Source organism: Malania oleifera, chromosome 10 (assembly GCF_029873635.1).
Source record: "Malania oleifera isolate guangnan ecotype guangnan chromosome 10, ASM2987363v1, whole genome shotgun sequence".
Classification (NCBI taxonomy): Eukaryota; Viridiplantae; Streptophyta; class Magnoliopsida; order Santalales; family Ximeniaceae; genus Malania; species Malania oleifera.
The window spans coordinates 69,989,659-70,008,129 of NC_080426.1; positions in this window are offsets into that span (position 1 = coordinate 69,989,659).

Below are 18,471 nucleotides of genomic sequence, written 5' to 3' on the forward strand. Positions count from 1 at the left end.
AGGAATAAGAGTTTTTAGGGTGAGAGGAGAAGTGGCAAGCACCTGAGAGTCATTAAAACGACACATAATAGGGTTTTAAACCCTTACCCGGTACGAGGCAGTCACCTGCTATGAGGAGACAGGCGCCTGTAAACCAAAAAACATAAAAAAATACCAAGTCAGTAGCATAGCAGTTGCCTGTCACCCAGATGGTAGTCGCCTACCAAGTTATTCTCATACATGCAGCATTCCTAATTCTCGTCTAATGAATATAAATCAATCCTTAGAGAGTGGTTTCGTAAATTTGTCTTCTAATTGATTGTTTGTATTGACAAATTCTAGTGTTATTTCCTCATTTTGTACATGATCTCTCAAGAATTGATGTCTTATATCAATATGTTTTGTTTTTTAGTGTGATACCGGATTTTTTGAAATATTTATGGCACTCGTGTTGTCATACTTTATTGGAATTATTTGATATCTAATTTTGAAATCTCTTAATTATTGTTTCATATATAACGTTTGGGCACAACAACTCCCAGCTACTATCTGCTTCAGTTGTAGATAATGCCACAAAATTTTGTTTCTTTGAAAACCAGGAGACTAGTGAGTATCCTAGAAAGTGACTAGTTCCACTCGTGCTTTTTCTATCTATTTTACATCTTACAAAGTCTGCATCTGAATAGCTTATCATTTCAAACTCAGTTCCCTTTGGATACCACAAGCCTAGTTCAAGTGTACCTAGTAAGTACCTAAGCATTTGTTTCACTACTATTTGATGTGATTCCTTAGGTGCTGATTGAAACCTTGCACACATGCATACACTAAACATGATGTCGAGTTTGCTTGCTATCAAATATAATAGACTTCCTATCATTCCTCGGTAATATTTAGTGTCTACTTGTTTTCTTTTTTCATCTTTGTCAAGCCTTGTTGAAGTGCTCATGGGAGTTCCTATGGGTTTGCTTTCTTCCATAGCAAAATTTTTTAATAGGTCTTTACTATATTTAGTTTGATTTATGAATGTTCCATTTTTAGCTTGTTTAATTTGTAACCCTAGGAAGTAATTTAACTCTCCCATCATGCTCATCTCAAATTCTACTTGCATAGACTTAGCAAATTCATTACACAAATCTTCATGAGTTGCTCCATATATAATATCATCAACATATATTTGTACTATAAGCATATCTTTATTTTTGGTTTTTATAAATAGAGTGCTATCTATCTTTCCCCTTGAAAAATTATTTTGTAGTAGGAACTTGCTTAGTCTTTCATACCATGCTCTAGGATCTTGTTTTAATCCATATAAGACTTTTGTTAACTTGAATACATGATTTGGATTTTTAGAGTCTTCAAATCCTAGAGGTTGTTTAACGTAAACTTCTTCATTTATATAAATGTTTAGGAATGCACTTTTTACATCCATTTGGTATAATTTAAAGTCTTTATGTGCTGCATATGCAAGTAGCATCTTTATGGCTTCCATTCTTGCTACGGGAGAAAAGGTTTCTTCATAATTGATACCTTCTTCTTGATTATAACCTTGTGCTACTAACCTAGCTTTGTTTCTAATAACTATTCCATGTTCATCCTTGTTATTTCTAAACTCTCATTTGGTTCCTATGATTGACCATTTGGTTCCTATGATTGATTTATCTTTAGGTTTAGGTATAAGTTCCCATACTTGACTTCTTTCAAATTGATTTAGTTCTTCTTGCATTGCTATAATCCAAGAATCATCTTTTAAAGCTTCTTCAATATTCTTGGGTTCATCTTGAGATAAAAAGGCATAATGGTTACAAATATTTTTAATGAGGCTCTGGTGGTTATTCCTTTTGATGGTTCACCAAGAATTTGATCTTTTGGGTGACTTTTAGCATATCTCCATTCTTTAGGTAGTTATAGATTTTCTATAATGTTTTCATTTGAAGTTACATTATTATTTTCTTCTTTTATTTCAAGAGTTTCTACCTTTTGTGAGATATCTTCTTTTTCATCATTCTTAACATTATTGTCATAATTATTTGATTCATCAAACGTTATGTGTATTGAATCAATAGTAGTAAGAGTCCTTTTATTATAAACCCTATAAGTTTTACTACTTGAAGAATAACCTAAGAAAATACCTTCATCAGATTTTGCATTGAACTTTTCTAAATCATCTTTAGTATTAAGAATAAAACATTTGCACCCAAATACATGAAAGTAGGAAATGTTGGGTTTTCTACCTTTCCATAATTCATACGGTGTTTTGTCTATACTTGATCTTATGGATACCCTATTTACAATATAACAAGTTGTACTTACAATTTTTGCCCAAAAGTATTTGGGCAGACTATTTTCCTTTATCACGGTTCTAGCCATTTCTTGGAGGGTTCTATTTTTTCTTTCTACAACTCCATTTTGTTGTGGAGTCCTAGGTGCTGAAAAATTAAGGTTTATTCCATGTTCATTACAAAAGTTATCAATAACTTTGTTTTTAAACTCCCTTCCTCGATCACTTCTAAAATTAGTTACATTATAGCCTTTTTCATTTTGTATTTCTTGCATAAGGTGATTAGCATGTTACAAGCTTCATCTTTGTTTGCTAAGAATAATACCCAAGTAAATCTGGAGTTGTCATCTACAATTACAAAAGCATATTGTTTGCCTCTTAAGCTTAAGGTTCTAGTTTGACCAAATATGTCTAAGTGCAAGAGCTCTAGGGGTCTACTAGTTGATATATACTTTTTATTTTTGAAACTTGTTTTAACTTGTTTTCCCTCTTGGCATGCATCACACATCTTGTCTCTTATGAATTTAGTATTGGGTAATCCTTTTACAAGATTTTTCTTAGATAATTTGGATAAAAGATCCATACTAGCATGTCCTAGTTTCCTATGCCACAGCCAACTCATTTCATTCATTGCAGCTAAACAAGTTACATTTTGATTCACTAAGTTCTCCAGCTTTATACAACATACATTATTTGTTCTATGAGCTATAAACAAGGTTTCATTGTTCTTAGGGTTTTGGATAACACATTTTTCTTTCTTAAAAGTTATTTCAAATCCTTTGTCACTTAATTGGTTAATGCTTAAAAAATTGTGTTTTAATCCTTCTACCAATAGCACATCATCAATAGTAAGATAAGGTTTTTAACCTATTATGCCAATACCAATAATCTTACCTTTGGAATTGTCGCTGAAGGTGACGTATCCTCCATCCTTTTGTTTTAATGTGGTGAACTTGGTTCTATCACCGGTCATGCGCCTTGAATACCCGCTGTCCAAGTACGATTTATCCGTTGATGGTGTAGTCCTAAAGCATACCTACAATGAGGGATTCATTGTGTTAGTCTTTGTAACCCAAATTATCTTAACTTTCTTTTAGTTGTTTTTAGTTCCATTATTTACTTTCCATTCTCCTTGAACTTTAACATACTTCTTTTTTAGTGGGCAATTGAACATTACATGATGTTTAGTCTTGCACGTGTAGCAAGTTGTGTGTTCATGTTTGTTTTTTGAAGAAGTGCTAGCATAGTGCTTGGCTTCTTTGACAAAATATCCCATGTATAATATTTTATTCTTTTTATTTGCTTTTCCATTAAAACCTATCCCTTCTTTATTTCCATGTAGTCTTTGTTGTCCAATCATCTTTTCAAAGTTTTCCTTCCTTTTGTAAAGTTAAATATAATTTTCTCTTTATCCTCCACTGATTTTTTAAGTTCGATTATCTCTAACTCCTTTTTATTTAAATCCTCTTCCTTAATTTTTTCTCTATCTTGAGTAATTTCTTTTATTTCCTCTTCTAGCTTTTTAATACAAGAATCTTTTTCCATTTCACTGGTTTTCGAAGTTTCAAGTTGCTTCATTAATTTTTTATCTTGATCTTTCAAAGTTATGTTTCTCTTGGAGACTTTTATGAATCTTTTGTGTAGAGAAACTAGCTCAGCTTGTAATTCTTTATATGAAGGCAAACTATCGTAAGATTCGTCTAAAGACTCATTGTTAGATTATGTTGAAGAGTAATAGGAATTTACCTCTTCGTCATTTGCCATGAAGCATAAATTTGCCATCTCTTGTCCACTTGACTCGTTTTCTATCTCGCTGGAGCTTGAATCATCCCAAGTGGCCTTCATAGCTTCCTTCTTTTTCTTCTTGTCTATCTTGAGCAATAGACAATCCGACTTTATATGCCCTAGTTTCTTGCAATAATAGCATATAGGGGGTTCATTTTTACTTTTATTTTCTTTTCTACTTGTTTCTCCTTTTTCAGGTTTCTTTTTATTAAACTTTCTAGGAAACCTTTTATTCCTCCTATAGAACTTGCCTAGTCTCTTAGTGATGAATGCTAATTCATCTTGATCCAAATCGCTTAATTCACTTTCCTCATCACTTGAGCTGTGACTAGAAGCTTTTAATGCAATCGATATTTTACGCTTGGGTTTAGGATTTCTTTCCTTTAAAGCCATTTCATAGTTAAGTAATGAACCTATGAGTTCATCTAGAGAGGTGGTCTTATGATTTTTACCTTCCGTGATAGCAGTAGCCTTTAGTTCCCATATGGAGGGAAGGCCTCTTAGAATTTTTCTAATCATTTCGTAGGTAGTATAAGTCTTTCCTAAGGCACTTAAGGAATTTATTATGTTAGTGAATCTTGTATACATACTAGAGATTGTTTTATCGGAGTTCATTTTGAATGCTTCATACTCACTTGTTAACATGTCTATCCTATTGTCTCTATCATCTATTGTTCCTTCATATGTTACTTCTAATTTGTCCCAAATTTCTTTAGCCGTTTTGCAGGCCATGACCCTATTAAATTCATTAGCATCTAGAGCACAATATAAAACATTTATAGCACTTGAATTGATTTGAAGCATTTTATAGTCTGAATCGGTCATATTCTTTTTCTCTTTTAGAATTTTTTTTCCATCTACTATCTTAATAGGAGGTCAGCATCCATAACTACTTCCCATGCTTTCCAATCCATGTGTTGGAGATTGATTTACATTCCCTTTTTCCAAAAAAATATAGTTATCTCCAAAAATGATTGATGGACGGGTTGAGGATTGGCCCTCTCCAAAAGGAGCTACTCCTAAGTTTGCCATTTAGATCTTTTTATAGCTTCTTGTTAGGAATTATTATAAATATGCTTTGATACCAATTGAAATTAGGATAGCTTCCCAAGAGGGGAGTGAATTGAGTTTTAAAAATTTATTTTCTATTTAATGTTTAATAAGTATACTTCCAACACAATCACAAAATTAATTTAAATCAACCACAACCAAAAAACAAAATAATCAATATCTTGATTCTTGTATCAATGGCCTTGTAGCAAAGTGAAAAGCTCGCTGGATTTATGTAAGCCCTGTGTTAATTCATAATCACACTTCTTCCTAGTGTTCAGTTTTTAAATAAACTTTCAGTTTAATAAGTTCAGGATGATCAACTAACGTAGTCCCTTTCGGTTTCTGCAATCAATGTTGATCAAGCCAAAACGAATTATATTTCAGTCTATTTAACAACCATACACTCAGAATTTATCAATTTTAAAGCATCCATGAAGATTGTAAATTTTTCTGAAAAATAAAGAGTAAGGAAGAAAGAGAGAGACACAAGGTTTTATGAGGATCGATTTATACCCAGCCTACGTCCTCGCCTCTGGCAAACCCCCAAAGGATTCACTAGTTTAGTTATGTTGACGGGTGGAACAACACCATTTACAACCACTCCTTTGTTTAGGCTAGAGCCTGCCTCTCCAAATGATATACCCTCATTTGGTCCAACGATTCTACAGCCTTGAATCATCTACAAACAAGAAACAAATAGAGAAGGATTTTTGTACAAGAGACACTCTCACAGTAGAGTTGATCAGTACAAGATTTAGCACAAACATACTTCAAAGTAAATCAAATATAAAGAGATTAAAGCTCAATTAAATTTAGATCACCAAATATATCTTCTAAGTATTGAAAGATTCAGACTTTGAAGGCTCTACTTCAAAATTTTTATCAGCACCAATTAAGTAGTGGAAGTATGATGAACACAAGAGAGATTGAGAGCATTTAGAGAACTTCGATTGCTGGAAAATTTATTAGGTATTGAAATCTCTAAAGGTTGGGGCTATTTATAGATGTTTAAAAAATAATTCCTCCCCCCCCCCCCAAGTTACATTGGAGTAATCCTCAAGTTTTTCAAAAGAGTAGTGCCGAAGAAATCTATTTAAAAAATCTTCCCATTGAGAATTTTAAAAACTGAATCGAATGGCAGTCACCTGCCATGACCTGGCTATCGCCTGCCATAGAGAAAAGTAAGCAACCTAGAAGGTTAGCAGTCACCAACCATAACACAGGCAGTCACTTGGCTTGACTACCTAGGTGCGTAGCAGTGCTCAGGCAGTCGCCTGGCACCCTACTACCTCCTACATTTATTCCTTTTAAAAAGTGGCAGTCTACTGCCAATATAGGCAATCACCTAGCTAACAATTTTCCCTTTAAAATCATTTGAAAAACTTTTCTTCCTTTGAGACCTTTGTTGCTTTGATTTCAAATCATATTTTAGGGTTTTTCTAAAAGTGCATTTCTTCCTTTCTTTTGATTTATAAGAGCTTCAATTCAGTTTATATTGAAGTTTACACGAAGTACTAACATAGAAACATTCTTAAAACTCTATTCTTATGATCGTCATGTAAGTCCTTGTTCTTCCATGATCATATATCATCTTTCCCTGTTCTTCCATGATCATATATCGTCTTTGAGCTTTTGATCAGCTTTCTTTCTTGAACCTTTTGTATAGTATATTCATTATAAGCTTTATCATCCTTTTGAGCTTGGAATTTCTTTAAGTTTTGCCTTCTTCCTGAAAGAATTTCACTTGAAACAAACCATATCAAACTTATCATGATTTTTTATCATCAAAATAAGAATTGTAAGCCTTGTTAGGCCAATAGTGATATAATTAAAGACTTTGGAGAAAATTTGGGTTCTAGTTCACTTTAAAAAAATGCATGAATATCTAATGTGAACTTATCAAAAGTTTTATCTTGAATATTATATCAATCAAAATCAAAAAACTTTCTTTCAAATATTCAATAATAACTTAATCTTTTAATATACCAATATATATATGATAAGATTTCCAAGGATCAAAAACCCAATATTAAATTTTTAGAAAATATCCCTCAATAATATATTGTTATGAACACTAAGGATATTCAAACAAGTAGTTTTGTAATATTGAAAATATCAAGTCTTTGAATGAAAAACTCACTTGAATAAAAAATATTTAATCGATAAAAAAAGCTTTTCTCAAGTGGTAATCTTATCAAAATGATCTAATATATTCACACTCACGATCAACCTCTTAACAAATATTCAAAAATGGATTTTGCAATGACAATCTCTTTGAAAAATATATATCAGTCAGCAAATCTGTTTAGACGAAGAAACTCTATGAGAATAACTCTTAACAAGTAGTGTGATTTACCAAACCTCAATATCAAAAAGCTTGTACAAGAAAACCTTTTGAGGATCAAAGTAGCTTTAGCTCAGATGTATCGTAAGATTTGAAATCCCAATCACAACCTCAATAGTGTGATCGCCCAAGCTGTGCTAATATGCTCAATCGTATTCCCAAGATTTAACTTTCTTCCTCTTGTAGTTGTTTCGTATCGTTCTTCTTGTTCTTGTTGATCTTATCTTACGCACTAGGGTTTAGATGTTCAATATATAGGCCCTTAGAATAGATCTCAACTATTCGATCAAAAAATAGCTCGTGTGTTTTTTCATTAAAAATTAAAATTTTAAACTTTCCTGTCTCTTTAAGCGATAGAGGTTAAAGGCCTAGGCGACTGAATTTCCTCAGAGTTTCGAAAAATTAACCTGGACAGAGGATTAGGTGACTGAAGTTGGGGTTCAGTCTACTAAAGTGTCAGGTTCATGCGACTGAAGTCTGAGTTCAGTCTACTGAGGTGCTTCAGCCAGGTTCTATGTTTCACCATTAATTCTTCAGGCGACTGAACTTAATCTTTGGTCTTCTGAAGAAATTCTTTAGGTGACTGAACGTTGAGTTCAGTCTACTAAAGTTACCAAATCCTAGATTTTCCTTTTTAGTTCAAAAAATGTGCTTTGCTCTCTTTTTTGGCACTTTTATAAAACTATTTTTTGGGATTTTAAAAATATTTCTAAGTCCATAAATATCCCCTAATGATGTTCATGAAATGCCTGAGTCCTAAGGTCATTCTAAGGTATATGTTGAGTCTCAAATTAAATCATATGAACATGTAAATACATTAGGTTCTAAATATCCATTCCCATGATGTTCTCGAACTTTTCACTTGCATTTTCATTCTCCAACTCTTTTAGATCCATGGATTGTTCCAAGATATGCATGCTTTATTCTTCATGTCTTCCATGACTTGTTATCCTTTTGTGCATGCTAAACATTGTTCTTGTTCACAATCTCAATGCACAGATCAAATACCAAGTGATTTCTCATTATCAAAATCGGATTGGACTCATAGAGTCAATACTAACTATCCAAGTTCAGTAGAAAGTGCGTAAGTCGGGTATCAATCCACGAAGACTTGAAGCGCAATTATTAGACTACTTCCAATTTAGTTTATTATAGCCTTGCTATGAAAAACAAGTAAAAGGTGGTATTTTTCAATGGTTGAAATCTAACCAACTATTTGAAAGCAATTAAATGAAAGCAAGTAAATTTATACTACTAGAAAGCCAATAAATTTCTATGTTACCCTACTCCTAAAAAGCGATGTTGGGGTTAAAATCAAATGCTAGATGCCATGCCTCTAACTATGCTCCTTCAAATTTCGATACAAGTACTAACCCAAATGGGCCAAAGCGAGAGAGGGTCGATCGAGGGCGTAGGGTAGCAAGGGTGCACCAACCGTCCAGAACACGGTTGGGAACCAGAGTATACCCTGTATCAACAATAATGAACACCTCTGTGGTTCCGTAGCCAACTACTTCCCTTTGATGGATGCGTAATAGTACTTATCCTTATCTACAATCCCTTATCAAACACATAGCAAGTAAATGAAAAGCAGTAAATCAAAAATACTAAAGGAGAAAGCAGGTAAAGAGATCATCCCATTTGTATTCAAAACTCTTTTCACTAATGCCATAAGGTACAAAAGAGTGATCATGTAATATATAGGGACAGCACACGAATGCCACTGGTTGTCACCAGCTGTCAAACACTTCATGCACACACTGAAACAGTAATTGAAAACTGTGCTACTCCTAATCTAACTTGGCTCTCAATGACATCTTAACTCTGTCACTAACCTAAGAGAAGCCAAAGAGGAACCTAGTGCTTGTGTTCATAGAGAATACTTCTAGACTCTAGGATTTACGAGATTTGTTCTATAAATTAGGAAAATTTGCAGCAAATCTGGTGCAAAAGATCATCGTTGTTGACCACGTTGCTCCTTTGTCATTCTTGTGCATGCCCTAGTCGGATTTCGTCGAAAGTTAAGGATTTGAATCTTTAATATCTTTAAATTTTTTATGCCTTGGGGTCTTGATGGTCGAGCTAATGGTCGAGACTTGCAATATCTCAATCTTTAGGAAATCTCAGTCTCTCGACATGGTCGCCTCTAAAGGGCTTTTGGTCGAACACTTCATCGAGATTCTCGATACTTCTAAATTTTAGTTCTGTCTCAGTATCTCGATATGGTTGCTTCAGGGTTTCACTTGGTCATGCACTTGGTTGAACTTTGCAGCATTCTGATCTCAGTCTGAACCTTGGAGTTTGCAGTAGAAGACTAAGTCACCCCCATAATTTGTTGGTCGCGCCACATGGTCAAGCATCATCTTCTTGTTTATGTATGATCTGAAGCTTCTAGAGTTTGATTGAATAGTTGTAATGCTTAACTCCATGGTTTTAACCTTTTTTTTCCTAAAAAGACAAACAAACCTTGCATAACTCTGAACAATGATAACTCTGGGCAAATACATAATAAAATGAGGATAAACAAAGATAAGTGAGGATGTAAAATCATATATTTTAGGGACTCATCATGGACATCTAAGTTCTAAAAGTGAACTAAGTATACTAAGCTTTTTTTGCATTCTAACTTTGCTTCTAAGTGGGGAAAAAGCTCCTGGGGTAGAGTTTTTTGGCACCCTCAGCTTCGGCACGTCCAGGTCAATATGATGAACATGTTGCGGCTGGCCCAGTATGTTTGTACGTCGTATGCCCGAATTGGACACTTGGGTCTTAAAATGAACTAAGTTTACTAAGTTGCCTCAGAACGTATAATTTTCAATCAGGAAGGAGTTTTTGGGCACCGTAAGATCCAGCACATTCAGGTCAATGTGATGCACGTGTAACATCCAAGCTGTGGACATTGACATAAATGATAAATATATTGAGAAGGTGGCTCCCTCAATTCTGTGGAGGGACCCCTTAGAGAATACACTTCCGCCTGATGACCCCTCTATATCTGACCTGGATGACCCTTACAAGAAAATTCTAGCAATTCATGATTTAGCCTCCAGTTTAAAGGGAAAGTTGTGCATATGCAAGATGGGGTTTGATGAGGGAATGAAAAAGGGCACTTTTAGCTTTGAACCAAGATTAGTTTGACCTGAGCTTTAGTGCGTCTAGCTGAAAACGGAAAACTTAGCGCTCTCAAGAGGCAGCTTGAGTATTTTTCTTTCTTTTTGAGTCCTTAGATTGTACATAGTAGAGTACATAGGGTTTATAGTCTTAAGAGTAGGTCATAGGATAGTTGGGGGTATGACTAAGGTGCGACCAGCATGCGCAAGTGCAACCTAGTCGAACCATGAATGTTTTCTAAAACCCCAAAGTAATGAGGTGTTCGACCAGGGACACAACCATCACTTTGTGGGGTCAACCTGGTCCAGTCCCTAAACTCTTCCAAACTTGAAAATTATTGAGAGCTTCGACTATGTCGGCGACTAGCCTTGAGTGGGGCGCGACCTAGTTGGAAGAGCAGTTTTTTTCTAGAATAAGTTAGGGTACAATAAGGCGCGACCAGCACGCTGGTGCGACTTGGTAGAGGCTGTCGAAGGATAAGTTTAAAACCCTCTCTCCCACAAAGAATGAATCATTATCACCATTGTTCTCTTGGTTTTCCCTTGTTGCACCTCCCTCCAACCTAGTCTCCCGGTCTCCTTCACCACCACTAGGCCTCTCGTAACCTTTTGACCACCGGATATGGCTCCGGCTATCTTCTTTTTGCATAGAGCCCTAGTTGGTAAATTCGGATTTCCTGCCACTCGCTGTCTTTGTCGCTTAAGGTCCTAGACCGACGAGAAGCAGGGCCAGTCAACAAGATCGGCAATTTGGCGTTGAAGGATCCAATACTCATCAGGGGAAGGATCTTTTTTGAAGGAACATGAACGGTGAGGAAAGGAGGCGAGGGAACCAAGGGTAAACCTTGAGGTTACACAGCTGTCCCCGAAGCATCTAGCGGCACCACCCACTCCTGTGGAGGTTTCGGGGGCAAGTAGGCCAACCACGCCATTTCCTAATCTGACGCTTGCAATCTGGTTCTCGATGGTGACAATACTCCACACGATATAAATTGAGGTGGCAAGCTCATCTAGCCCCGAGGATTCTCCGGACAACACTTACCCAGTTCTTGATTCAGATTTGGAGTTAGACGAAGACTGAGAGGACCTATTGACTTCTCTGTTTATGAAATGTGCTGAAGCACCCTTTTTTTTTCATTTCTTTTCTTTCCTTTTATTTTATTTTTGTATATTACACCATATTTTTGTTGGTTGTACCAGTTCTTTGATACTCTATATACACTGTACTGCCTATGAATTTAATGAAATTATATGGTGCGTTTGGTCTACATGTATTTTGTGTTTCAGTGTATTATTGCATGCATGCAATTTCAAGATCCTATGTGTTTATTATTGATGCATGTACACTATTTGATTTCATAACACAATGTAGTGTTTCCCCTCATAAAATATCGGTGTCAATCTCTTACTCTCATATCTCATTTACAAGACCACACTTTAAATTATTGCAAGTCTATGTTTATTTATTAATTGTTTTAATTACCTTGCATACACGTATCTTACCTTTTCTGGGATATAGTTGGGTGAATTGTTTAAATTATCCGCAAAAAATTTTAAAATTCCAGTTCACCTCCCTCTTGGGACTACACCATTCCCCTTAATAACACTGTTTATACCCTTTACATACCTTTATATTACCTATATGTTACATGCATAGGCTCACCATTTATATGACTTTGTTATGCTCACTAACGAAGTAGTGAGTCATTTATGCATAGTTTTACATACTATAGCTAGTTTATTACTTTTCTCACTCTATGAGGATTGACTAATGATTCATTTGTCTTAACATGTTTGTGTAAACTCTTGTACTTACATGGTACTTCACGAGGCCAAGACGCACTTTCACGTGATTTGTAGCACTTAGAGCTCCCTAAGAGCACTAAGAGAACAACCATGGTGACTATGACACCTTGTGAGGTACCATTAAGCCTTTCATTTATTTCTTGAGTAACACCAAACTCTGAGTTTACGACACTCAACTTTCTTTTCTTTTTCTGGATTTTCTTTGCCCGCTACTCTCGATTCTTGCATTTGGTAGCCTAGAGGAGATATCTAGTGGGAAGATACAAACCTAGGTCTTGTAGCCTACTAAAGACATGAAAATTAAGCCACTTTTAGATAGACTTATTTTATGGAATCCTTTTTTAGCCAAACTTCCTTTCGAAGGTATGAAGACGTAAAAGTTGTGAAAATTGTCCTAAATGACCATGAAAGAAAATGTATAAAAGAATGAGCAGATAAAAGAAAGAGAAATGAAAAATACATAGAATACCTACTCCAAAATACAAAAGGGTCAAGCTAGGGACACAACACACATGGCCCTCAAAATATGAAGATTCTTCAATTGTCCGATGCATAAGATGTACTCATGCTTCATCGATAAATAGGTCAATCTAGGATGGTCAAGGTTGGATGTGGCAAGTAGGTGAGAATACGCTAGGGGAAGGACCCAACACCTCGTTAATAGGTTGGATCCCATTCTTGTGAGACTAGTTTACTCCATTTTTAGCGTTAGTTCTTCAAAATATGAGGGATGTTTGATCATGACATTCTTCCTCATATACGAGAGTGAACTTATCTTTTTGAGTATTTTTTAGGGTATACCAGTGAGGCTGAGTCAAGATAACTATTTTGTAGATGTCAAAGGGCAGCTAGAGTGTAACGAATCATGCTCTTTATGTGCGCCTTGTGATGTGGCTTTTTTATACTTGAAGTCATATGATGATATTAACTCTGAATTACAGTTATTGGTTGATTCTCTATGAGTTGTACTTTTCTGGATGACTATACACTATTGAGACTTGCAAGAGTGAATTGCTGCGGAGTTGCATGTATGATAGAGTAATGTTTAAGCACGCCTATGTCTAATTAGGTCATATTATTGTACGTAAAATGGCATGATTGTGTTGTATGTTATCTTATCTAATGTACCCTAGTATTTGTATTTATGGGTACAACCCTAGAAACCCTCACGAGACTACAACTCGTCCACTAGAGTCAACCTAGGGGTTTAAAGCCTCGTTGCATATGGTAAATGCATGCTTTGCACGAAAGAGGAGGTAGATAGGATTTTCTTAGTTTTCTTAATTTTTTATTTGCTCGAGGATTGGTAAAGTGTAAGTTGGGGGTCATGATGAGTTCCTAAAATGCACTATTTTAGGCCCTCATTTAGCTTTGTTTTGTCTTTCTTTATCTTGTAATTAACCCTTTTTATCATTGTTTGGAGTTATGTAAGGTTTGCTCTTATTTTAGTAAAAATGGGTTTAAGTCAAGGAGTTAGGCATTACGAGAAGCCAAACGAGTAATTGGAGTGCACAAAGCCCAAATTAGATGCTCAACCAAGCTCCTAGATCCTCAACACACATCAAAGAAGAGAAGACATTGTTTGATCATGTGGTCACAAGATGCAAACTCCCAGGTTTTGACTGAAGAAGAAATGCTACAAGGTTCAACCAAGTGATCGAAGAAGTGACCCTTAGGGGTGACCCAGTCGAGATACTGAAGCCTACTGAGCTATAGATACTAAGAGTCTCAACCAAGTGCTCAACCAAGGAGACCATGAAGGGCGACCAAGTCGAGTTCTTGAAGCTGAACTAAAGTTAAGATACTGCAAGTCTCAATCATTAGCTCGACCAGCAAGACCCATTGACGCGACGAGGTCGAAGATGCTGAAGTTTGAATTCCTGATTTCTTGAGAGCCTCAACTCGGGCACAACCAAGGGGAAGCATGGGTGCAACTTGGCCGGCAGCAATGATCTTCTACGCGATATTTGTTGTAAACTTTCCTATTTTAAAATTCAAACCTTGTACGCCCTTTTGGGTATAAATATTAGTTCCGAATATGTGCTTAGGGTTCTTCTTTTGCCTCTTTTGGGTCAGTGACATACCTAAAACGTCATTGAGAATCACAATAGATTAGATTTACATGCTTTCATTTGAATTCATGTTCTGGTATTCAATTGTATGCTTGATTGTCAGTGAGAAACTATTAAGTTTACAATTTAAGCTACTTTTACTCGCTTTCCTTTGCATGCTTTCATTTAAATACCTTGCACTTTACTTGCTTTGATTTCAATATCATGCTTTTACTTTCATGTACCTTTAATGATTGGACTATGATGAACTCTTAGGGGATGGGATAGCACTACTATCGATTTAGTCAATTATACATAGTAGGCTACGGATACTAAAGAAGTTCTCATGATTGTTAAGAGAGGGTATACTTTGGTTCCCGATCATGGTCTGGATGATTGGTGCACCCTTGCTACCTATTGCCCTTGAACGACTCCTTTCACCATTTAGCGTAGTTTACGCAAACGATAATCTAAGTCGGATTCATAAAGTAAGTACTACTTTGTAGGAAAATTTACATGATTTACGTGCTTTCAGTAGGTTGTTATAAAAACAAATCAAAATCTCTTTTTTTTTTTTAATTTTTACACAAAGCTATAATAAACTTGATTGGAAATGGTTGATAACTGCACTTTTAGTTTTTGTGGATCGATACTCGACTTTCTCACTTTCTATAGAACTTGGGATTAGTTAGGTTTTATAAATTGTATTTTTGGTAGTTGAAGACCCAAGCCTTGGCGAGCCTACCACTCATAAACCTGAGAAAAATCCATATCTATACATAGAGCTATAAAAGCAAGACATGATGTTCAAGGTTTTCAAAAGAGCCCCAATACTCAAAAAACAAAAACATGTATGATGCGTATGAGTTCTTAAGGTAGTTATTTCAATGCCTTTACTCTCAAGGATGGAGCTCATGGTCCCTTGTATGTTTTTGTGCACACAAAAAAGCATTTTCAGCTAAGGATGAAGTTCCTTTGTCAATTCTTTCATTATACAATCATCCTTAAAAAAAAGTCCATCATGCAATATGTCATTAATCATTCAAAATTGTGCATAACGAAGATCAATCAATATGCATTAACCTAAATTTTTCTACAACATGCATTTCACAAAGTCCGCATTAGCCATGTAGATGGCATTCCATTCAAGTAGCATGTAAATATCTTAAGCGTTTCTAGAGCATGCATTCTGCATCAACCATACAGATGGTATAAATCAATCAATTAAGTATACCAATCAATTCAGTATAACCAATAACAGTTCATGATACTAAATACTAACCATCCATCAAAGAAATTTACGCATTCAATACAACATGGATAGTAAGCTACAGTGTTGTTCTCATATACGCATATAGGCATAGACAAAGTAAGATCATGAGATCATTTAATTTAGAACCACGATATTACAAAGAGAAATGCTCCCCCTCAGCTACGCACTCTACTCATTACTCTCTTATACCTTAGATACTTAGCCAAGACTACTTAATTTTAAATGACTTAAACTTGGCTTTGAAATCTTAGGATTAAAAGACCAAAAAGTCACAAAAAATTTGCCTTAAGAGAAACAAGCCTACTTTGCCTCTTTTCTTATGAATTTCAACATATAAGAGGCTAAAGTTCAAATGGTTTTCCATTTTAACTGCTCGTGCATAGGTTTATTTGGACTTTGAACATTCTTAGCCATTCAACTCCATTCTAAAGATATGAAGCTCTAATTGATTTTATTTTATTTGAGAGCTTATGAAGGGAGTTAAAATAAATACTCATAAACAGATTAAATTAGTAATGAGTTTGTTGGATTTTTGAGTCCAATCCCTGGTTTTGATAATGATAAACTGTAGGTTACTTATGTGTGTATTTAGTGATTGAAGAGGTTATAATTCAAACACACACATAAGGGGACTGAGAATGGAAGCCAAAGATGCATAAAAATCATATAATCATGTGTTTTCCATAAAGGCTAAAGAGCAAAGAAGATAAAGAAGACATGTGTTTTTAATTTGTATTTCATTTAAATTTGGTCTGTAATATAATGCATTGCATGCATGATGAGGATGGAAAGCTCAAAATGACCATAGGCTAACCGTAGGGAACCAAATAAGACTTCGGTCGACCAATGTGGGATTTTTAGGGTCAAAATTATGTTTTGAATAGCCCTGATTGACCGAACACATTGTAGACTGAAAAGACAAAGCATTGGCTGACCGAACCCCTGGCAGTGTAAAAGCCTTGGTCAACCGAACAGGTCAGAAGTAAACATGCTAACTTCATGCAGTCGATCATTCTGAAATGAACGTATCATTCTAGGTCGACCAAACCAAAACGTGTCTGACCCCCCAACTATCCAGTCGACCAAATGTATAGTTCTTTTTGGCCAGGGTCGACCGAACCTAGATGAGTAGCCGACCGTCCTTTGTCTTGGTCGACCGAACCTACGAAGGGATCAAAATCGCCTTGATACGGTCGACCATATCTTCAGTTCAAAATTGCCATGGTCGACCAAACTTGTTAAAGTGGTCGACCGAACCTTAAATATGGTTGACCGAACTTCTTGGGTTTGCAAGATTTTTACCGTGGTTAATAGGGTTATTTTTCATTAAACATAATTAAACATTTTCAAAAATATCTCTTGTATCCCAAATGGTCATATTTTCACCCAAGTCTATATATACCCCCTCATAACTCAAAATTAGTAAGATGATTAGTTAGAAAATCATCTTCAATTTCTATATCATATTTTCATCTTCCTAAGCTAATTTTTTATCCTCTCTTTACCATTAATTTGAAAAATCTTTCAAGAGAGCTTTGTTTTAAATCTCTTTTGGGCATTTGTTTTACAAATAAAAATCCTTTTTACTCTTATATTTTGTTCAAGTTTCATATCTCATTTTTTAGAGTAAATCAAAGTTTTCTTCATATATATTCATTGATATATCTTTGGAGAAAACTTGTCTATTTGCTTGTGAATCTTGCACATATATTGCAAGACTTCAAAGGCTCATATATTCTTCATTGAAAAATTATTTTTAAGCAAGAATCCTAGTTCCCCTAAGATTTATTTGAAAAACTAGTTTTGGGAAAACTCTTGGGATATTGAAAAGAGTACCCATATTCTTATTTTAATATCTTTGCTTGGAAGGTCTCTTGCTCTTTGTTAGTAAGAAAATTATTTTTCACATTTGGTCTTTATTGAGAAATATTTTTGAGTGAAAAATACACATTCTCACATTGAGCTTTAATTCATATCATATGTGAGTGTATTGAGCATATTGCTGTGCATCATCATCTTAGTGTTAGAAGAACATTTGTTTGCACACAAAATTATTGATTGTCAGTTGTATTCCCCACAGGTTGTCAGAAGAGGGAGGCTAGCCTTGTGAATAATTCTGGACTTGCTTAGACCAAGTTAGGAGAACACCAGACTAGTTCAAACCCGATTTGGAGAACTAGGTACACCATCCTAGTAAGGTGTTGTAAACGGTATCGCTTCACCCGCAAATGAGCAACTTAGTGGAATCCTCTTACTTGTGAGCTTGAGGCGGGGATATAGGCAGTATTAGTCAAACCCCAATAACATATTGTGTGTTTGCTTTTAATTTCTTACATTTTATATTCCTGCACATCTATGTTTTGTTATATTTGATATATTGTGAATGCTACGCATGATTTAACTTCCGCATATTATTATTTATTGCTCTAATTGATTTATATACTAAGTTTGCTTTATATATTTAAATATCTACTCATTAGATTATTTGTGATATTGGGAAATACTTAGAAAGTCCCTAGGTTGCGAAATATTGTTGATATCTGATTTAACCTAGGAAGAAGTTTTAAAATTCCAATTCACCCCCCTCTTGGGAATATACTAATTCCAATAGAGTTCATAAGAGTATTTAAGAGAAGTAGGACATTATTCAGGATAAACAAGCTAGAGAATATGTCCTAATTATTTTGGCAAAGAACATTTAGGAGGATATGAATGTTCTTGAATAATTCTCTTTGGTGATTTCTAATTTGTGACAATTGGAATGTATCCTTTAAAAAATGTTCGCAATTTTG